This window comes from Apteryx rowi, unplaced genomic scaffold, assembly GCF_003343035.1.
Source record: "Apteryx rowi isolate R43461 unplaced genomic scaffold, aptRow1 scaffold_417, whole genome shotgun sequence".
NCBI lineage: Eukaryota > Metazoa > Chordata > Aves > Apterygiformes > Apterygidae > Apteryx > Apteryx rowi.
Window position 1 is genome coordinate 754282 of NW_020450655.1, and position 22509 is coordinate 776790.

The 22509-nt window shown below is 36.1% G+C and overlaps 1 long non-coding RNA gene across 2 annotated transcripts; it reads left to right on the top strand.

The window, feature by feature from the left end:
• Window positions 1–568: 568 nt before the first annotated feature.
• Window positions 569–22266, top strand: LOC112970986. 2 transcript variants are annotated; one of them, XR_003255214.1, is made up of 3 exons: window positions 569–733; window positions 7288–7377; window positions 21810–22266. It is a non-coding gene; the product is annotated as an uncharacterized LOC112970986 (long non-coding RNA). The 2 variants fall into 2 exon arrangements; XR_003255215.1 differs by lacking the exon at window positions 21810–22266 and adding an exon at window positions 11094–11198.
• The last annotated feature ends 243 nt before the right edge of the window (window positions 22267–22509 follow it).

Sequence of the window (22509 nt, forward strand, 5' to 3'; positions counted from 1 at the left end):
GGCAGCGGCTGGTCGCCGGCAGCAGGAGAGAGATGCGCGCACACGGCCGCGCGGAGAGCCGGAGAGGGCGGACGGAGGGATGGAGGGATGCGCGGAGCCGGGAGGAGGTAGAGGCGCTCAGGAGGGAAGGGAGAAGAGCGAGCGGGAGAGGTGCCCGGAGCTGACGAGGACTGCACGGTGATCAGTGGAAAGGGGAGGAGAGAGAGGCAGAAATGAGAGACACCTCTCAGGGGAGACAGGCACTTGCGAGGCGAGAGCGGGCGAGCGGAGCTGCAAAGACGCGCTCATCTGCTTAACCGGGGAGAGAGGAGCCGCAGCCCGAGAGGACCCGGCGGCGGCAGCCGCACGAGGAGGCAGATGCCTCTTCCTCAGTCTCTTACAGCTTCGTGACCCGGTGCGGCTGGAGAGGCAGAAGTCACCCGAAATGCTCTCTCCACCTCCCACCTTCCCGTCCCATTTCTCAGGGGAGTCCCATGCCTGCAGTTATCCGGGATAGCAAAGCCGGAGAGCTGGCACAGAGAGAAAGCAGGGGTCCTTTATATATACCGTACGTAGGGAAAAAAAAAAAAAAAGCCTGTGAGGCTGTCAAGGTCCTCACTGTACAATTTTCTATCCATCTCAGCGCCTCTCACCAAGCCGCCCCCTCCCCTGCATGTGACGCAGATGTGCACTGGGGCCTTCGGTGTGAAGAGACAGAGGGGAGAAAAGAGATGCTTCAGTCTTCCTCAAGCAAGTAAGTCTGCAGGTTGCTAATTGTCCCTCCTTCCCTCTCTTCTCACCTTGTTATTTTGGTTCGGAGACCACTGTATAGTACTGTGAGCAAAATAAAGCAAAACAACAAACGCAGCAGCAGCGGTGGCAGTAAACAAAAGAGCATGAATCCTAAGAATGCAAACTTAATAAACTGCACGCTGACTGGATGAGGTTACAGGCTAACGATTTATTCTGCAAGCTCCATTCATTAGCCTCTTGGCTCAGTGGTGCTGTACCAGTAGAAAACACTGGCTAGAGGGACACTGTGTGTCAGACAGAAATAGCACTACACATCTGCCTCTCACCTTTTATATCTGCTCTTAATGCAGTCTGACAGTGCAAAACCCAAGGGAGGTTCCTTCACAACAGAGAAATCTCTTAGGAACATCTGCCCCCTTGGGAGGGGTGTCACAAAGAGTACTGTGCATCTGGGACATAATTACAGAATTAAAGGCTTCATGCTGAAATGCTGAAGAGGAACAGAGTACCAAAACTATACTGCATATCATTACCTGCTAGCTCAAAATGATATCCAGAATGCCTGTAAGCCACCTGTACCTCAGAAAACAGTATTTTAGAAGAAGATTTTTCCTTAGAAAATGATGAAAAAGACTTTGTTTTCCTCAAGGTGTTCCCTGCTTTGGCCAGCTTTACCCCTGTACTCATAAGCTATCAAAAGTTTGTTACACTAGGTCTTGGTGAATGCGAGAAGAAAAAGTAAAAGGAATTCTTTCCCTCAAGCTGGAATATTGTAACTCCTCATTCATGAAACACTATCTTGGCGGGAGGCTTGAACAATCCTCCAGGGAAACACAGAAGTCAAACATGAGTCAACAATTTTAGTACTGTTTTATTTAATTTATCACTGAAGTAGTACTTCTAGTTACAAGCCAATATTAGGGTGTGTGTTGTAACTTTGATCAAGTCCTGGATTTAACAGAACAAGAAATTCAGGACACAAAGTCTTACCTTCAAGGGAAGAAAAATTGCTACTGTGCATTTTAAATATTGATTTATACCAAAACAGCTGGACTGCAAACTCCCTAGTGCCTCAATTTTGCTCTTAGTATTCAATGATAAAAAAAAAAAGACAAAAAGCCTTCTAAAGCAAACAGAAGAGACGGTTCATTTTTACCCAGGAACTGATCTAAGTGAGAGTGTTGGGGAGAAAAGCAAGAAGAAAAGCAGAAAAATCTTCAGGTAGTATAGGACAGATGAAACTTTTACCATTTTAGGAACTTTAGAAATGTGTATCCTATGCATTATATGAGAAATCATCTATATTGAACCCTGGTTATTTAATGCCTGGTTACAAGCTCTCAAGGCTGTAGATAGGTACATACCAAATAGCTTTGGTCAGTGAATACACTGATAGACAATATGCTATCTTTTCTGTATTTAATACAGTTAAGTTAAGGATTATTCGGAAGTGGAGGAGGATAGCATATCTTCTTTGGTGTATTATAAATCTTAGACATTTTAAAATCTGAACTAATATTTCAGTTGATTATTTAATTTGAATAGTTGATGGATTTTTAGTTATTTTCATTTTAACTATGTTGCATAGCTTTTTTAGTATGATTTTTGTTACCTAGAGAAATAGACAACAAAACCATCTTTCCAAATGTATTTCAGAAGTCACTCACTGGATACATTTCAGTATCACCCAACAAAGCAGTATAGCTTTTTATCAGCTTTTCAATACAAATTGGCAAGCAGTTATAAAGAAAAAGTAAACATGATTTAGGGCTATGACTTTGTTATTCAGACTTTGTTATTTCAGTTATGTCAGTAACTGTAACAGTATGACAGTTTTTTTTATATATATAATTAAAGGCTCTACTCCTCAATATTTCTTTGAGAGGTTTGCATATGCATTTTAGCAGTGCTTGATCCCTTCATATTTGAGAACATAAACATTTTTTGCAACTAAGAGATGTGTTAGCTCTGGTATCAGTAACTGATTTTTGAGCAGCATCTTAAAGTTTATTCCATAAATGAAAATTGATGAACACATCTCCATCATATAAATGAAATTTGGAAAACTCTTCTGGACTTCTAGGTTATACCACATTCACAAGTATAAATAGATATTTTGTAAATATGCAGTGAGCAAGAGCTACAACAAAGCAAGCTGCATCAGAGAAGTAGCCATTGTCCCTACATGTAGTTTATGAATAAATTGATTTCCCTAGCATGAAGTGAAAAGATGAAACTTTTTGTTTTATTTAGTTTTTTAGAGTTTCTTACCTTCGTGTTTCCCTGCAGCACATCTGATATATGCCAATGAGGCAAAGGATGTATTCCAGATTATTGTATGGCAAGATAAACACATGTCTTTTAAATCTCGGTTTAAAATTCTGATATAAAAAATGATTAGCTGTATAGACTCTGTAGAGTTATTGTAAGTTGTAAACCTGCTTCTCCATCCAGAAGAAAAAAAAAGGGTTTCTACTGGAAATCTAAGAACATTCCTCACAGGATTTACAATAAAATAATCAGTTATTGAAGTCAAATATGCCTTAGACTAGTCATAAGGGTTTTTTTTTGGGGGGGGGGTATGAACGTGAAATGATATGAAAATATACCATGTCTCTGGGTTGCTGAAGGGAAATATTTGATGCCTTACAATTTTAATAAACTGTTCAAGAGCCATCCATCCTTACCAAACTGAGTGACCCATAAAATGTGGCTAAGATCATAGTGAATCTGGGTAATCTGCCAGGTACTGTGTCTATTGGTTGCACATTTGAACATACTGTATCGCATTGTATTTTTGTTTATTGAATAGCATGTTTCTGAATTAGCTTGTTTCTTGTAGTTTCTCCAGATTATTCGTAACTGCACAAATCTTGCATAACTTCCCAGATTTTGCTTAAAAGTGCATGTGCTTCTTTTCTCTTTATGTATTAGTTAGACAGACTGATGAAAATGGTTGATCTTTAGGTCAGATTCCTGACACTTTTTGTTTGTATTTTTTATCTTTCTAATGCTCTGCAAATGAATTAAATTCACATAGTCATGTGAATGACTAAAGAAGTCTTATGCTCCTGCTTGTAGGAAAATATGCTTAGGGATATATATCCTTTTAATAAATCCTCGAAGTAGTTGAAAGCACTCCCAAAGAAAAGGATCCCATGGCAAGCCTCCAGCCTGGTCAGATTTGATTAACCTTCTCTCTTTTTTTTTTTTCTTTTTTTGTTTTCTGGAACTTCTTTCCATTGAAAAGCTCTTTAATGGGAAATTTTTTAATTTCAGGTTTCAGATGTTTCACGTTAAGCTGTTTACATGTTGTACCCTGTACCTCAAGGAGTATTGGTAGATAAGGAATAAAGATAAGTTGTAGTTGCAGATGCTCAAACAAGCGATAGACTCTGAGGAAAGAACCATCATACAAAATGATGTGCTAACAGTGGTGTATACCCTTAAACCCTTCAGGTTATGAATAGTCATAATCTATGTGAGATTTCACATCACATTTCACATTTACATAAAGTCCAGGGACATACAGCAAGTGAGCCTGAAGGTGATAAGCATACACATTACTGTGGACCAATCTTCATTAATAAGAAAAAGAATATACTTCTCAGCAAGCTAAAAGTATAAGTGGTATTTCTGTCATTGAATTTCAGCCTCAACTATCATGTATTTTTAATACAGAAGACACTAAAACTCCTTGCTGAACAAAAGCAAAAAAAGAAAGATGACAAGACATCACTGTGTTGGTTAGAATAAGGACAATACTAGAAGGAATGGTTTTAAAACAAGTCTCACATGAATAAAAACATGCACTTCAGTTACAAAGAAGCTGATTTTGTATATGGTTAATTATACATTCAGAAGCAAGAACCTGAGGGTGCTAAAAAGATCCTATGAAACAGATCTAGAGACTACTCAAGCTACAGAGAATATAGATAGAAATTGATGGGACTGGACATAGCACTGAGAGATTAAAAGTTACTGAAAAAATGGTGGTATAGTAAGACATAAGTAAATAATGTATTAGATTTATTCTTTAAACTTTTGTCACATGTAAAGCATTTGAACAAACTTTATGAAATGTAGATATATTCTGAATCAGTAGAGATGTGTAAAATGTGAAACAGTAGGGAAAGGTGGTAATATTGGGAAACTAAATATTAAACAGGATAAGAAATTAATCTTGTAAATATTTTATGCTAAATCTATACATATAATGCTGTGGAATTGCTGTGGGTCAAGAAGGGGGGCTTCAAGCTGTTGAGCTATTTTTCCTTCTGAAATATTATAAAAATGTATATGGGTATGTCTAAATAACAGCAAGATAACCATGATTATTAATGATAATTATTTTCTCATGACAAGAAAGGAATAGTGATAATTAAAAAAAAGTACAGAAGAATTGAATCACGTCAACTCTTGTATTTGTTTTTTTTGTAGTGAATTTTCAACTGAGTTTTCACTTTTGAGAATGGATTTGCCATTGGATAAGTTGAGACTAAGTTAAGTTATTTCTCAAAAATTAATGTAAGTTATCGCAGCATAGGATAGATCTCTATAGGTGTGGTCACATGACCAGCTACATTTATTGTAGAGGGTAATAAAAAATTACTTCTCCATAGTTGTTATTTTCTGCCTCCTTAGTAATGCTGAATAAAATAAGGATATATAAATTGGCCCTTAGGTTTGATTTTTTTGCCCAATTGATTTGAACAAATATGTTTTATTCTATATTGCAGGAGCCTGGAAGTGCACACGCAGTCACTTACATTAGTTCTAGGGACAGTCACTTCTTAAACCATTTCATTATGATCACAAGCAGTTGTATAAATACACCCTAAAGCAATTTTTATATGGTTAGAGAATTTCACTTAAGAATGAGTAAATGCTACATGGTTTGTCATGGATAAAGATTCACGAGTAAGCTAAGGCTAGAGAACATAAATATTATGAAACCAGAGAAATAGTTAGTAAATTTGGAAAAGTAATATAAGCCATTTTATTAAGGTAGGCAAATTAAAGAATATTAAGATTCTTTAATACCAAAATCAGTTCCCACAGTTTCTCTGTTTGCAATGGTTGTCAGTTGTCTTTTCTTGATGAATGCATAGTTTATACCGTCGTTTCCCAAGCCTACTGTAGATTACCCTTATTTGAAAAAAGTGTCAGGGTCTTATTTCCAAAATCATGGTCCAGAGAAACAGCTGAACTAGATCTAGTACAGGTTTGGCAGAGCACATACCTTTATGCTCCCAATCCATAGCTGACATAACATGTCCTTAGACCTTACCATTTGAAAGCCACTCATCTGTACCACTTGATAATTCACATGGAAGCTGTTACTATTTTAGGTGATGGCATTTCAATGCTTCATTAAAATGTTGTTTTCCTTTGTTTGAATTCTAATACTTCTGGCAGTGCTTTTGCGAATATCTTATTTTTCTCTCTTGTATTGCGTGGAGGTCCTGGTGATGCAAAGAGAATAGCATGTTTTTTCTTAGCTAGATTGACTAATAGGCTGTATGTTTTTTATCTTACTCAGAACCTTAGAACTGTCTGGCTTTCATGTTTTGTTAAAAAATATGCAGTCTCCTGGTGATCTTTCATTTAGCATTTATTTACAAACAGAAGTGAAAACTTCTGTCAAATATTATATATTAGCTAAATCACAGCAATGGAGACACATACGGTTTACAAAATGGGCTGTACAAAAAGAAGTGTGTAGGTGGTATCACTAAGCATACACTAATTAAATTAGATTAAACCAACAGAGCCAGGGGAACTGGCAAGAGATGGCCCATACTGCTAAGACGTTGCCACAGTCACTGAGAGGGTTTTGGATTGTACGAACTAGCACTCTCGCTAACTAGTTCAGGAATTAGCATAAGTGAGGGAACATGATTCAATATGCACTTTGGATTTGGCCACTGTTTTAGAGGATAAGAGAATTTAGGCACGTGGATGCAAACTGTGCCATGCCACTTGGCCTGAGTCCCAGAGCCTGACAAGAACAGAGAACCGGTGCTGGGAGGTTTTGTTTACTGTTCTAGACATAAGCTTATGATGCTGATGTTTCAGCTTATATAGGTTCTTTTGAAGTAAAATAATATGATTTCAGGGGTTTTGCAGCTTTTAAAGCCTTCCAGTATGAGTTAGGATAAAAATCAGTTAGCATAATGTAAGGCCACATAGTTGGAGACATTATCAGTAACTTTTCATCCAAGTCCCACTTTCAGTAAGCAGTGATTTAATGAAGGTCAGAAGACACTGGGATGTAGTAAAGGAAATGCAGGTGAGACTCCACTGCCTCTCTGGGCAACCTGTTCCAGTGCTTAAACACTCTCGCTGTGAAGAATTTTTTCCTTGTGTCCAATGGAAATTTCCCTTGCTACAACTTGTGACTGTTCCTCATCTTTTCACTGTGCATGTCTGAGAAGAGTCTGGCTCTGTCTTTTCCATAAGCCACTCTGGGTAGTGGAAAACTGCAGTTAGATTTATCCTTAGCCTTGTCTTCTTAAGACTGAACAAACCCTCAACCTCTCTTTTGTACCTCAGGTGTTCCAGCCTCCTAAAGGTCGTAGTGGCCCTCTGATCGACTCTCTCCAGTTTAAAAATACATCTTTGGTACTGACGACACTACTCCAGGTGGGACCTCGCAAGTGCCGAATAAAGGGGAATAATCACTTCCCTTGACATGCAGGTTGTGCTCTTGCTAATGCAGCCCCAAATGTGGTTATTATTCATTGTTGCAAGGACACGCTCCTGATTCATGTTTGCCTTTTTGTCTTCTAGGACATCCATATCCTTTTCTGCAGGGCTGCTTTCTGCCTAGTCAGCCACCACTCTGTATCAATGCATGTTGTTCTTTTCCCACATATGTGTTTGGGTGTCTGTTTGTATATATGTGTGCGTCTGTCTGTATATATGTGTGCGTGAAAACTATATCACTGTTGCTTCAGATTAAGTTTAGTATTTCTTTCTGAGTTCACAGTGGAGAAAAATTCATTCTTTGCAGCAACCTTCCACGTATTTGAAGATCCCTTTTAGCTCTGTCTTCTCTCTCTTCACAGAAAAAAAATTCCCTTCTTTTCTGTAGTTTCTCAGAGGTCATATTTTCTAGATATGATAACTTGTACTGTTCTCTGACTTTCTCCAAATGGACTGCATCTTTCCTGAATAGCATTGTCCAGAAGTGTACACAGGAATGAAAGCTTGCCAGTACTAAGTAAAGCTGTGTGTTTTATATGTAGAACTTCTGCTTACACATTCCAGTATATTTGCCTTCATTTCCCTTATATGGATTTATGTTTAGTTTCTGATCCTTTATAAGCCCTAAATCTTTTTCCTTGGAACTATTGCTTGGATAATGTGGGCGTACATCTTAAAGATTCAAAGTTTGTTGTTAAAAAGTTTACATAAAAATTGCATGTAGATAAAATGGGGAAATGATGTGTTGTTTGTTCCTCCAAGTATATAAAGTAAGATGTAAAATAACAAGTTTCTTTACTTTTGGTTTAACTTGAGTTGAGCAGTTGGATTGCTATAGTATATAAATAACAAGATGATTGGTGTAATTAACAAATAAGATTAGTAATTAAGCATCTGTGATGGCCAGAACATGTGTCCAGCTATCTGGTGCGAGTTACAGAAGCACAGAACAGTATTTTTGGATTTGCCTGATCTTTAGTAAGAAGAGAAGCAATCTAGAAAAGCAATCCTGCAATTTCTGATGATGTAAAGGAGAGGTTTTGTGACTAAAGGAAATTCTGATTGATCAAATCCTTTTGGGTAACCTTTTGGGTAATTGTTGTTTTGTTTGCCCCAAACCCTTGCATGTTCTGTTTTGGGAATCAGGCTGTAGTCTGTTTTGTCTTGAAGCAGAAAGGCATCTACCAAAAATTTTAAGTGGGGGTAACAGCAATCTTTCATCTTCTTTTAAGCTGCAAGTATTACTGTCAGCTGTCCTGTTTCTTGTTTTATTTAAAAAAGAAACAACTTCATTTTCTCAAGATCATTTTAATTTTAACATGGTCTCCAAAACTTAGTTCAGTCTGGTATGATCTGCAAATTAACTGATGTACTCTATTTTCTATTATATAAACCAATGATAAATATATTGAATAGTACAGAAGTAAAGACAGACCCTTATGTAACCCTACTCAATATTTTTTTTCTGATTTTACTGTGAGCAATAACAGCTCTGAATACAGTTTTCCAACCAGTTACAAACTCACCTTGAAAGTTTTTTTTTTTCACTGTGTTTTCCTAGATTGCTTAAGAAAATAGCATGCAAAACAGTACCAGACAACCTCTGAAATAGCTATTGTCTAATGTATTAATGAGACCTGGTACCCTGTTGAAGGAAATTTGGTTGTTATGGCATGATTTGCTGGCTGACTGTTAACACCTTTTGATCTTCCATATCTTTGTTCTAACATATTTTTCATCAGTTGAAGTTAATTGTTAAGAATTAAGTTAACTGTGGCCTTAAAAAAAAAATAAATTTTTTTGCCCCTTTCTAATCTTCTGGAAGATCATCTATTCTCCATGCATTCTCAAAGATAATGCTAACATGAGATTTCCTCAGCCATTTTTCTAAGTACTCTGCAGAAAATTTCATCAGACCTGATGAAATTATATCTGACTTATCTAACTAACTTTTCCCTATTCTATTATTTCAGTGTTTTTAGCACTTAGTATGTGTGTTAGCTATCCATTCATAATTAACCTCCTTAATGAAAACTGAAGCGAAGGTGCAAACACTTTCTTCCCCAGTATCGTCTGTCAATAGTGTTAGGTGCCCCTTAAGTAATGACTGTACTCTTTCTCAGAATCACAGAATATTTGGAGTTGGGAGGGACCTATGGAGATCATCTGGTCCAACCCCCCTGCTCAAGCAGGGTCAGCTACAGCAGGTTGCCCAGGGCCATGTCTGGTCAGGTTCTGAATATCTCCAAGGATAGAGACTCCACAACCTCTCTGGGAAATCTGTTCTAATGTTCAACCACCTTCACAGTAAAGATGTCTTTTCTTATGTTCGAGTGGAATTTCTTGTGTTTCAGTTTGTGCCCAGTGCTTCTTGTCCTGTCACTGGGCACCACCTAGAGGAGTCTAACTCCGTCCTCTTTACACTGTCCCATATTTATAAACATTTATAAGACCCACCCTGAGCCCATGTTCAGCTTGTTCACCAGGACACCCAGGGCCTTCTCTGCAAAGCTGCTCTCCAACTAGTTGGTCCCCAGCCTGCACTGGTGCATGGGGATATTCCTCCCCAGGAGCAGGACTTTGCACCTCCCTTTGTTGAATTTCATGAGGTTACTCCCTGTCCATTTCTCCAGCCTGCCAAGGTCACTCTGAATGACAGCAAATCCATCTGGCGTATTGGCCACTCCTCCCAGTTTTGTATTATCTGCAGACTTGTAGAGGGTGCATTCAGGTCCATCATCCTGGTAATCATTAATGATCATGTCAAGCAGTATTAACCGCAGTGTCAACCCTTGGGGGACATAACTAGTCGCTGGTCTCCAGCTGGACTTCATGAAACCGATCACAATCCTCTGAGCCTGGCAGGTCAGCCAGTTTTCAGTCCACCTCATTGACCACTTAGCCAGGACTTCTTCAGCTTGTCTATGAGGATGTTATGGGAGACAGCATTCCGTTAGCCTTACTAAAGTCAAGGTAAACAATGTCCACTGCTTTCTCCTCATGCACCAAGCCAGTCATTTCATTACAGAAAGTTATCAGGTTGGTTAATCATGATTTCCTCCTTGTTAATTCATGACGACTACTCCCCATTACCTTCCTGTCCTTCATGTGTCTGGAATAGCATCCAGGACAGTATTAGTATCCAAAAATAGTATTCTTGACTCTCTTTTTGCTTCTGATAAATTGAAATAATGCTTTCCATTCCTAGTTGGTTTCTTTCTGTGCCTTGGCTATTCTGGCCCCTGTTAACTTACTGAAGGCAAGGGAATGAATACTAGCCTGGCGGCCAAATGGAAATGACTAGTTTGTATCTATACCGCTTAAAGTTAGCTATTTCTGGAACAGATTAGTCTTGTAGAGATGTGCAAAAAAGAGCCAGTAATCTTTTGCAATCTTTTCTAATGATGTCTGAACTAGTCACTGTAAGTTCTCTAAATAATCAGTGAGAAGTGGGGTGGTTCATCTTAGCTATCTTGAACATCTGTCTTGGGATGAAATTAAGTTATCTCTAGAAGTAGTATCTATTAACTGTAATGACAGGCTAAGATGACTATCTCTTACTAAAACATCTACAATTTAGATGTCAAAGAGAAAATGAATCTCATCCAAAGTTTCAACTTTATGATTTTTATTTTTATTTTTATTTATTTCAGGTATTTGAAGCTAATACTTATGTTTAGCTGTACACAGAAGGTAATTATGGAGAAGAAATAACATGCATAGTTCATCCATTTTATTCGATCTTAAAAGTGCAGTCTCTGAAAATAGACAGATAAATGTCGTTACTAAATCAGCACTACTGGCTTTAATAGAATCATTCATAATTTTTTTTTTAATTATTTCAGACCAACATGGTAGTTTTCAAGTGAAAAATGATATTGCTTTCTTAAAGCTGCAATTCTAAACTTTCTTCAAGACTTTTCTGGAAAATGAAGTTTCTAAATTTGTGAGCCTCTAGTGATTTGCTAACTATGAAAACAATTTGATTGTTTTGTCTATTCATATTCTTTTCATTCAGGTTTAATGCTAAATCTGAATTTATGGTAAAGTTCAAGAGCTGTATTATTTTAGATGATATTATAATTTTAAGGTTCACAGTGTAGAAAATGCTAACAAAATTATAAATTTGGAGAAAAGCTGTTTGATGTTATATTGTGGTAGCTCATCACTCTCCATTTACCCTGGATGTCATTCATCCTCTTTTGATCTTTTTCTAAACATATTTTTATTTTTACCACTACTTTGTCCTCAGAGAAAGATATGCTTTACTATCCTAAATGTATAAATGACATATAAACAAAAATGGATAAAATTGGCTGGCAAAGAAATTGAAGTTTTAGCTATTTGTGGAAACCCTTTTCTTTTAAACTGGTTGAGCATATGAATTTGTGTTGCAAGTGGGAAATATTAAGGGAGCTATTGTGTAGACTTTGCTCACACTTATGTAAATATATATGCCAATATATGAAAGTACATAATGCTAACTTACATGTGCTAAAAAGGATAAATAGAAAGAAAACTAACCACATATAGATATCCCTGTTTTAACAGTATTGTGGCTGACATCAGGTATTCCATAGACATTCTGAGCAATTCAAAGAATAAAAAAAACATTAATGAGCCTACATATGTATTAAGGCTGCAGCATGTTACAGTGATATTCTTTTGAAAAATATTATTGAGTGGTAATAAATCAGTTTTCTTTAATGTTTTCTTAGTAATGTAATAGCAAACAATTTTATGAAATGAGTTTAGTAAGGTATAAAATCACAGTTCAGACAAAATCAATTATGCTAGGATTATTTAATTTTCCGATTAATTATTTTGCATACAACTGAACAAACCGCAGACCTAAAACAAAAGAGAAACATACTCAGAATTGTTCCAAATCAAAACCTGTCAGTATGCCTCTCACCCTATATTCAAGAATTTGAATTTAAAATTATTTTAAATTCTAAATCACATCCTAGTAATTTTGCAAACAAGAGATTTTCTGCCATTGAAATTATCTTAAACTGCAATTCTTGAAATGTTAATTATTTTAACAAAATTTTAAAATACTTTTTTTTTACTTTTTTCCTTGCTTGTAGATGTAGGATTCTAAGGCAAATGAGCTGAAAATACTTTAGATGAATAGAAAATTATGAAATAAACATTTTCCGCAGAAAGTATTTGATTAAGAGAAGGAGGGAGAGAAGGTGTGCAAAACATTTTTAGGTGCTGCTGTTTCCTTAATCATAAAGGTGAAGTAATAAATATTTGGCCTTCTTGAAGCAATAGATTCTACAATAGGTGGAGCACTTGATTCTCAAGATCAATAAATTTTTTTTTCAGTTTATTCTATATTTTTTCAAAGTACCCATTAAAAGTTAAAGTTTCTTTATGTAGATTGTAAAGACTTCACAAAAAAAAAAGAATAAAGAATTTCATGGGTACTGTCAAAGAATTTTCTCTCTTTTTGTTGCAGTATATTTTAGATATTTATAGTTTAGAGACTTGTTGCTGATACACTTTGAAGAGAAGTGCAGTTCAGCAATGTTGTATATGTATATGCATGCATTACTAAGCACTGAGGTAACTAAATGCCATTCAAGCACAATAAATTCAAGGTTGTAATTCAAGTGCTTTGCTCAGGTACCTGAGATGAAGTGTCTCAGGTCTCAGGCAAAATTTTCCTGGTAGTTTAATCTCCGTATGTTTGGAAGTCAAAAAAGGAGCATCCTGGCACTACTAGAAGTACAAATTGTTAGTTGTGCTTGGAACAATCCTGAAACATGAATAGTACTCAACTTTTAAAATAATTTAAGAAAGGTCTTACTTGACCTGTCTGGATCAATAAAACATGGGTATCACTTTTCCTCAAGTGCTTTTTTTTTCTGATTGAGAATTATATCAGCAGCTACAAAACTGAAATATGAAGTGCATGAATTGGATGGCAAGATTTGTGTCAAAAGTGTTACATTGGTTAGAAGTGATGCACAGATGCTGAAGCCATTAGGAACAGGACTTGACATGGTGATACTATCATTTTGCCTGACCAGATGTTCTCCGGTTAGCCAGGGAAAGAACCCAGCCTCTCCCTAAGGCCTCCTGACTGCAGGACTGATTTCATGTGTTACGCTCAGCCTAACATGCTTAATTTATTGCCCCAATTTAGGCTGCAGTGATCTAGTGCAGGGCTGCCCAGCCAGTACCCCCAGACTTCTAGCACTGATCACAAGATTACCATACCTTATTATTGCTTTTCCCTTTTCTTAACCCTCCTTTTGTCATCTTTGTACCTCCCTTTCTCTGCCCCAGTCCTCCCCAAGTAAACTGCCCTTAATTGCTTTTTCCCTGTTGGTCCCCGCCTTGCTACATCCTTAACCAAACTGGACTTTCCTGACACCACTAGTTAGGTAACTGCAGTCTTGTAGGGGATTACTAATGTGGTTACCTAGGCACTGCTGGCTTTGCAATCTACTACTCCCCGAAAGGTTCCCAGTATTCCCCTCCAATTATTTGTTCACTCATTTCTCAGATAACTCTGCCTTATCCATCTGTGCACCCCTGCTGTCCCTCATGGTGCTCTCTCTCATTTATGCCAGGTTCTCACACTATTATCTGTCACATTCAGCAATTTCTCATGTCATGTCATGTCCTGCTCAGTTAGCTTAATCTCAGGACAGGGCCTAGTCTAGTGATTTTCTTGAAGCCCTAACAATATTCCATGTTTTATGTAAATTTACAGCTATTTCAAGCCAATTTTCCATGCCTATGGACATTTATTTTAAGTACATGCATTTTATTTTACTTTTGAAACAGGTAACTAGCAGGAATGAAATGCCAATGACAAAAAAAGGTTGATTATAACAAAAATAGAGATAAGTACCCATCAGGTCTGTGCCCCTATTCCTCCATGTCTGTAGTCAGCTAAATTTTCAAGTAATACCATTAGTCGGATTTGACACTGAAGGACTTCAAATAACTATTACATCATTCTGTGTTTGATTCATTTTCTCAAATACTCTAACCCTATACAAAAAAGTTTACCTTGATGGTGTCATCATATCTGCTATATCAACATTATGTTCTGTCATGTTTTGCATGTTGCTTGTTTCTGTATAAAGTTCGACATCTTCTCACTGAAATTTATCTATACTGTAAAAACTTACTTTAAAATCTCTTAGATTAACTCCAGTTTTCAGATTCACAGAATCACAGAATCACAGAAGGGTTGAGGTTGAAAGGGACCTCTGGAGATCATCTAAGTCCAACCCCCCTGCTCAAGCAGGGTCACCTAGAGCACGTTGCACAGGATCACGTCCATGTGGCTTTTGAATATCTCCAGAGAAGGAGACTCCACAACCTCTCTGGGCAATCTCTTCCAGGGCTCTGTCACCCTCACAGTGAAGAAGTTTTTCCTCATGTTCAGATGGAAGTGCCTGTGTTTCAGTTTGTGCCCGTTGCCTCGCGTCCTGTCACTGGGCACCACTGAGAAGAGTCTGGCCCTATCCTCCTTACAGTCTCTATTCAGATACTTATGCACATTGATAAGATCCTCCCTCAACTGATACTTTCATTTAAAATGAGCCTTTAAAAATGTAGTCATGTAAGATACAAAAATAAAATGTCACTTACAAAGCTATTTGATAATTTTGCAGTCCATTATATCTGTATTTTCTGTGTGAGGATTTGTCAAAAAACAGGAGAACAACACTTTTCAGCTAAATAAAATCAAAAAAGAAATACTACACAGGTATGAAGGATACAAACAGAATAAAAAAGTGCATTTAAAGTTAATTCCAGTTTCAGAGGTATTGATTGTTGCTTCTATGCCCCCCATTTCAACTATAAAGAAAAGTATTGCCTGTTGTTGGAGTTTCACCTTGAAAATCTAAAATGAATATCTCAGTTTTAGCTACATATTATGCTTTATCATTTGTCTAAAAGAAAACATGGTGGACACAAATTTGCTAATTTAATTTTTACAGATCTCTACAATAAACTCCAAAAGATCTTTGTATGTTTTAAAAATTTGTAGTAAATGTCAGTGTTTTATAAAATTAAAGGTAACAGGGATATGCATGTCCTTGGTATGGTAAAAACAGATTCACATGTAGCACATCAATGAATCTGTTTTTCTGTACACCTATTTTCCAGAATTTGATCCTACTGTGAGTATGCCTCACAGTCAAACTCTTTGAACTTTTTGCTTATGTACAGAGAAAATGCATAGAATACGATCTCTAGTTACTGTGCACTGGCTTTGGGTTCCTTTTTAAATGGACTTTATGTGTTAAGACTGCTCTTTAAGGATAATTCTGTGGCCAGAAGAATGAATTTGGTAAGAACATCGGACAAAATAAGCAGTGCCACCTATCCTGCACACACACAGTGTGAATTAGCTCCAGACTGCACCACCTAAATTTTAGTGCATGTGTGGTTTTGAAAGCTAAATACTCAAATTTACATTGTAGTCAATGGAATATTGGACTGATGGTGTCCTAGACATTCACAGAGATCTAACAGATATGACACAGGTCCTGTGCCCTTCTCAAGCGAGAGCGGCATATGATGCCTAAAGACATCTATCTTCCACTGCTTGCCATTTGAGAAATTTTAGGAATTTTATTAGGTATTGCCTATTTATTAGGATTTTTTATGTACTATTTTATGTTATTCTTCATATAGTGTATTCAACTTCTGTACAAGTCAATTATTTGCCTGTGCTTTCTCTTTGTGCATTTATACAGTACAAAATTCTTAAATGCCATGTTAGCTCTCATAACCGGACTAACCTTAGTATATGGGAAGATAGAAATGTCGTGTAAAGAATCCTTTATGTATTTGAAAACTGAGCCACTAAGTTCACCTATCACTACTTCCTTCCTTGTAATTCACTAATACATTTGTTTAGATTTATATAGATGCTAGGAAGGATATCTGCCAAATAAGTCAGATAAATTTATTTAAAGTACAATCAAATTAATGTCCTACCACCATTAGATTGCCATGTCATACTATTCCTCCTTTATAGAACTCTAACTGGGAGGACAGAAATCTAACTTGGTAATGTGTCTTGTAAAGCTTCAGGTAGGGACTAGTTTTTGGCCAAGCTGACCAAGTGAAATTGTAAACTAAGAGCCCTATAAGTTTGAAAGCCTGGGATGCCATAGAAATGATAATACAAATGATGGGATGGAGAATGATTAAGAAGTTAAATATGAAGAAACACTTGGTATGTCATTTCCTAAAGAATCTAAATGTTCTTTTGGATCTTCATGCACTTTTAGAAATGGTACACTGGAAGAGAAATGGAAGAAACTGGAAGGATAGAAGGCATCAAAAGATTTTCAGGAGGAAAGGAACCTTATCACAAAATCTATATACTCTTTTAGAGTGGATTATGAGTTCACTGATGAAAATTTACAGAATACTGTTCCTCCCTGCTATTTCTAATTTAGTTTAAAGAGTATGGTTTAACTTATAAAAATTTTTAACTGGAAGGTTTCAGAACTACTTTTCAGGATTTCTTTTTAACTAAAAACAGATGATAATGATGTTCTGCAACAAATAATGGTAGCCTGGAAATTATTAAGCTGACCTAGAATCATAAAAATGAATCCAATTCTAAAAATGAAAAAAAAAAAAAGATTTCTTATTTGAGCAGCCTGAAGATTACTCTGCTTATATACTAATGTTAACTAATAAAATAACATATTATAATTAATATATTTTTCTTTCATACAAGCATTTCTTATTATTACTACCACAGATAATTTGTCCAGTGTCATATAGTCCAAATTACTCAAAATTGCACAAACCCCTTTTCATGCCCTCATACCCATAAGCCATATTCATTAGGCCCCTCTTTTCCCTTTTGCCAGGCTACCTAGGGAAATAAAAGGTGCCTCAGGGATTCTTTTTGCTTGATTGTTTGTTTGTTTTACAGAAGCAATTAAGGCTGTGTACTCCAGAATATGTCAATCCAAATTCATGACATAAATTAGTGCAATTATATTAAAAGCAAAATCTCTTCTACTGTAGTTTCAAAAATTGTTGTTTGACATAATTACTCCAGATATACTTTATTTATAAATAACTCATTGTGAATCAATAAAAAATACTATTCGCAAAGTATTGTCATAATAAACAGATTTCCAGAAAGATTAATATACTCCATTAATAGATGGAAACGAACAACATAAGTGTTTTCTGAAATTAATATGGGATTAGATGCAGAAAGGAATTACACACTGCAGCATATTATTGCAGTACCTCATTCTTAGGTCTAGTTTTGTCTCAACGTGTTCATTGTAAAATGAAATCCCATTTATATTGTTAGACTTTTAGCTTCCTAAACGAAGTTACAGGTCTTATTTTGAGATTGACAAAGACTAGAATCCTGGACGACAAGCCAATAGTTAGCCAATACTGAGAGGTATCTATTGAGTGTCATTATTCTTGAGACAGTACTGATCTCCAGGGAGGTTTTGCTCTCCACTGAAGATTAGCTATCCTTCTTCTTAAGACACAGAGCACAGCAAGAGGAGTTTTGCTTCCCTTTCACACAGCAACTTATTGGGATATAGCAAATGCAAATTCTGTTTCCTTCTTATCTTTGCAGATTTAAATGTACTTTGTCTAAATTGTTAGTGTATTCCATATTCACCAGGCTATAACTTACTGTGGAAAGAAGGAACATTTTGCAGAGCAAGACTTAAAATATGTGTTTGTCTATTTAGAAAGGGAAAAGCATGAAGAAAGCTACTGAATCAAGTAGGTCTTATTTATTCAGGTGATTATTAATTCTGTCCACTGTAGCCTCTTAATTTATTCAGTACAATACCAAGATTTACAGAGAGATGTAGTTCTCTGCATACCCCTGGAAATGTCCTTAAAAATTAGTATCATATTTACTGCTCTGAAGTCTTCAGGTATCAGTGCAGTTTTAGACAAAGATTACATGCTTTTGATAAGAGTTCATCTGTTTCATCCCTGTGCTGCTATTTGTTCTCATTTATTTTATTAATTTGTGCCATAATTTCTTCCTCAATCACTTCAAGTTCAGACAAATCATCCACTGAAACATTTCCAGAATGAATTCTGCTGCAGGAACTGGTTTCTTTTGTAAACTGAATAGATTCAAGTGTATAAAGTTAAGTAATTTGAAAATAGTTAACATTTAGCAGAAAAATTAGAGACTGTAGCTTTCAAATCCTGGAGAGTTCTGTAAAATATACTCATGGTCTATATCAATATATTAACAGAGAACAAGAAAAAAACATTTATGATTACCTCTGAGCTTTTGGCTTTCAGTTGGATGCAATATGTTCAGTATTTCACCCGCCGCTATCTGTTTTTGTTTGTCCTCAACTTCTTCTAGTAATTTTTTAGTAAATTGTGCTTGCAACTGTTAGAATTTTTCTGCTTAAACCAACCAACACATTCTATGTAAGTTGAATTTTTTTGTAGGTGTGAAGTAATTGGAGTCTCTATTTGACCCATTGGTGACATGTTTTATCAAAATAGACTTTTCCTTTGCAGGAGGAGGGGCTGTATCTAATTAGTAACAACATAAGCATCTCAAGGCAAAATTTCTTCGGTCCGGTGAACCTCAATGCTAGATCAAAGCTGTCAAGCTGTATGCAGCATCTTGGCAGATTTGTGGTTCCTTATTATTGCTGAGAAGACCTCAGTAATATAGAAATAAATAGTGTTGGACACTTTAATATGTACTGCTATGAAGTTCATTTAAGATTTTTTAAAGGCTGTTGGATTATGTCTCCATACCTTATTTATGTAATGAAAATAATTAGAGCTACATTTTAAAAATGTGTAAGTTTCATTTTAGTCCCTTGTTCAGTGATATTTAAATGTGAACAAACTGGTTTGTTTCTCAGTTGCTGAAAAGGACTCTTTTTTGGATGCTACTGATATCTGCTACTAAAATAATTTTAATGTTCATTCCAATTTATGAAACAAAATGATATTGATTTCCTATGTTAGATAGAAGTTATTAATTTCTGCAATTATTAACTTCTGACATGAATGAGAGGTAAATGTGAATGTTCTATTTCTAAGGGCACTGTAAGTTCACTTGTTGAACTTAATAGCTCATTACCTAAGGAGTATTGGACTAACTATTCTTGCCAAGAACTGTGTATAAATTGATATAATATGAAACCTGACAAAAGTAATCCTACCATAAATCATTGCTCTATTGAAATAATACTGAAGACTATCTGGACCCACTAGACCTACATAATTCACAGTATTTCACATTCAGTAGAATAGTGTAGTTTTCATAAACAGTAGGACTTCCAAGTCACAAGGGATTCAAAGAAAACAGGAGCTCAGATAATGATGCTGGCTGGCTATCTTGCTCATATAATTACAATGAAGGTATAGTTTATCATAAGAATAATATAATATGACAACTGCTATGTTTTTTGGTGGCAATACTGGTTCTGTAAATGCCCTATGTTCATTGGATTTTATACTGTGTTGTGCTTAATAGTGCATTTGTAACTATAAGCAGCATTTGATTATTAGAATTAATCCATGAAAAGTGAAAATCCAAATCAGATTATAATTAGATCATTTTAATTAAGTAGGTATGTTTTCTCTGCTTTAGAATGGAAGAGCTAAGATTGTTTTTATGTTCTCACCCATTCACATTTTGTGATACCGAATACAACTTAATCATGTTTCTCTAGATCCATGGTGGGAATTATCTGCACTGAGCACTCTCAGGCTTCATGCTGACATACGGATTTAACTATTTTAAGCTGATACACAGGTCTCTCTATGCAATCTGAAAAGTACTGAAACTTGAGAGAGGCCTTTTCAAAACAATAATGATGTTTTGAGTAATTGATAGACCCAGTCTGAAGCAAACTTTACCACTGAAATGTAATTACAGGCAAGAACTAACAGATACTTCAGAGTCTAACTCAGGACTTGGGAAACTTGGTTTTGCCCAAGCCCAAAATACGGATTTAACAGGTAATGATAATATATAAAGCCCATCCCTATTTGACTTTAAAAATCACTAGTGTCACTGTGCTTTGTGTGCCTGCTTTTAGGGAGTCTCATTCTTATCTGTTTGCATAATCAGGGTCTAGAACCCCAGTGCTGCATACTGAGTCCAGTGACTCTGCCTAAGTCTTCTGGGTGGCCATGTGAGATTTCGATCATCTCATACCACAGCTGACAAACTTTATATATGCACAGAGTCACAAACAGTCAATAGTAAAAGTCAATAATAATCATTCTGAAAAACATTAATAAACATTTCCCCAAAATAGTAATGGGGGGTTGTACTACTTAATTAATCCACCATAACAGTGTAGGAGTGAAAATGTTCAGAGAAATTGAAAATTTAGGATTAAATTCCATTCTCGTCTAAAAGGACCAAACCCACACCATCCAGCTTTCAGAAGATATAAGAGTTACTTTCACACTCGTGAAAGTTATGTTAAATATTGACTATGCTAAATATTGATTTTCTCTATTGTATAACAGCACAGCTTCAAAAGCATGAACGGAGAGTACTCATCTGCTTCAAATCAACATCTGTCAGGCAATGTATTGGCACTTTTCTGCGAAGTCCAGGATGTTTATTTCACCCTGTTAGTGTGAGATGTGTGTTAAATGAAGGTCTTCCACAGCCTGGACAATCCTCCAACCACAAGGAAATCACGTAAAATCCAAATGTAACACCAGTTTGTCTCTCAGTGGTTGTTCTTTAAAATAAATTAAAAAAAAAAAAAGAAAAAAAGAAAGCACTACCAATGGCTTGGAAGTACATTATAACCATACCTTTTAAATTAGGTCTGTAGGATGTACCTGCCAGTCTTCCAAGAAGTCTTAGGCCTTGTACTAGATTCCTAGAAGCTCACACCAGAGTACTTCTAGGGAAAGTCAGAGCTAGAGTCTCCTAGTGAATTTAGATGATTTATTGACAGTACTTGTGGATTGCAAGATTTGTACCTACTTAAAAAGCAAGATCCACTACATGGTTATTATCAGTATGCTGGACTGTAGTTGAGTGAATATGATGTAGCTGCTTACAGTAATTTGTGTCTTGCAACACAACCAGGTTCATAAAGCATACTTACCACCACTGAAGCCTGGCATAACTGGATGAAGATCAGTAATTGAAAAGAGCAGCGACTGAGTAGCAAGGTAGATAACACACCACGACATTCTGCACCATACATTTCAAGTGTTTGAAATAGAATCTGCTCAACACTCTTCTTTGGTTATACCTTGATGAGTTCATACTGTTTGGAGATAAAAAAAAAAAAAAAAAAATCTTTTTCTTTTATAGGTGAATGTCTCTGTCCATTAAGTGAATATGTTTCTTTTTATTCTTTTTTTAGGGAGACATGACTGAAGTTTTCATGAGAAATCATGACAAAAAATAGTGAAAGAAAGGAAAATTTTGAACTGAAGGAAGTGAAAAGGAAAATCATGACTTCTGATCATCATCCATCTCTGTTATAACACCATATTGACTGGCCAGCAAATCAAATGCATTTTGGCTATCAATCCTGGAATGAATATATGCAAGTGGTATATATAATTGGGATTAACTCTTTGTATCTTCCCCATGATATTACTCACAGAGGCCTATTGGCAAAGTAGTTGTTAAAACAGTTTCTTTCTTTAAACTCCATTTCTGACAGAACCATAGAGAAGAATCTGACAGAACCAGTAGAAGGTACTATGTTGTCAGAGTAACATACATAAAAAATAGACCTACCAGGGGTCATCCAAGTATTGCACAATTTGGGGACTTCTTGTGGACCGACATTCTTTGGCAATTTCATAAAGGAACTGCTTTTATACTGGCTTTTTTTTTTTTTTTTTTGCAACAATAGAAATAAAAAATGGAAAGGAAGTTCCAGAAGTTAAAATTCACAGATATCACTGCTTAGGTTCTTGAATATACACACACATTTACATTCTTAGAAATATCAAAATGATAATGATTTACATCCATATTCTGCAGTGGCAATTGGCTGCATGATCAAGAGCACTATAGAATTGGATCCCTTTCTGTCTAATATATTTTTCCAG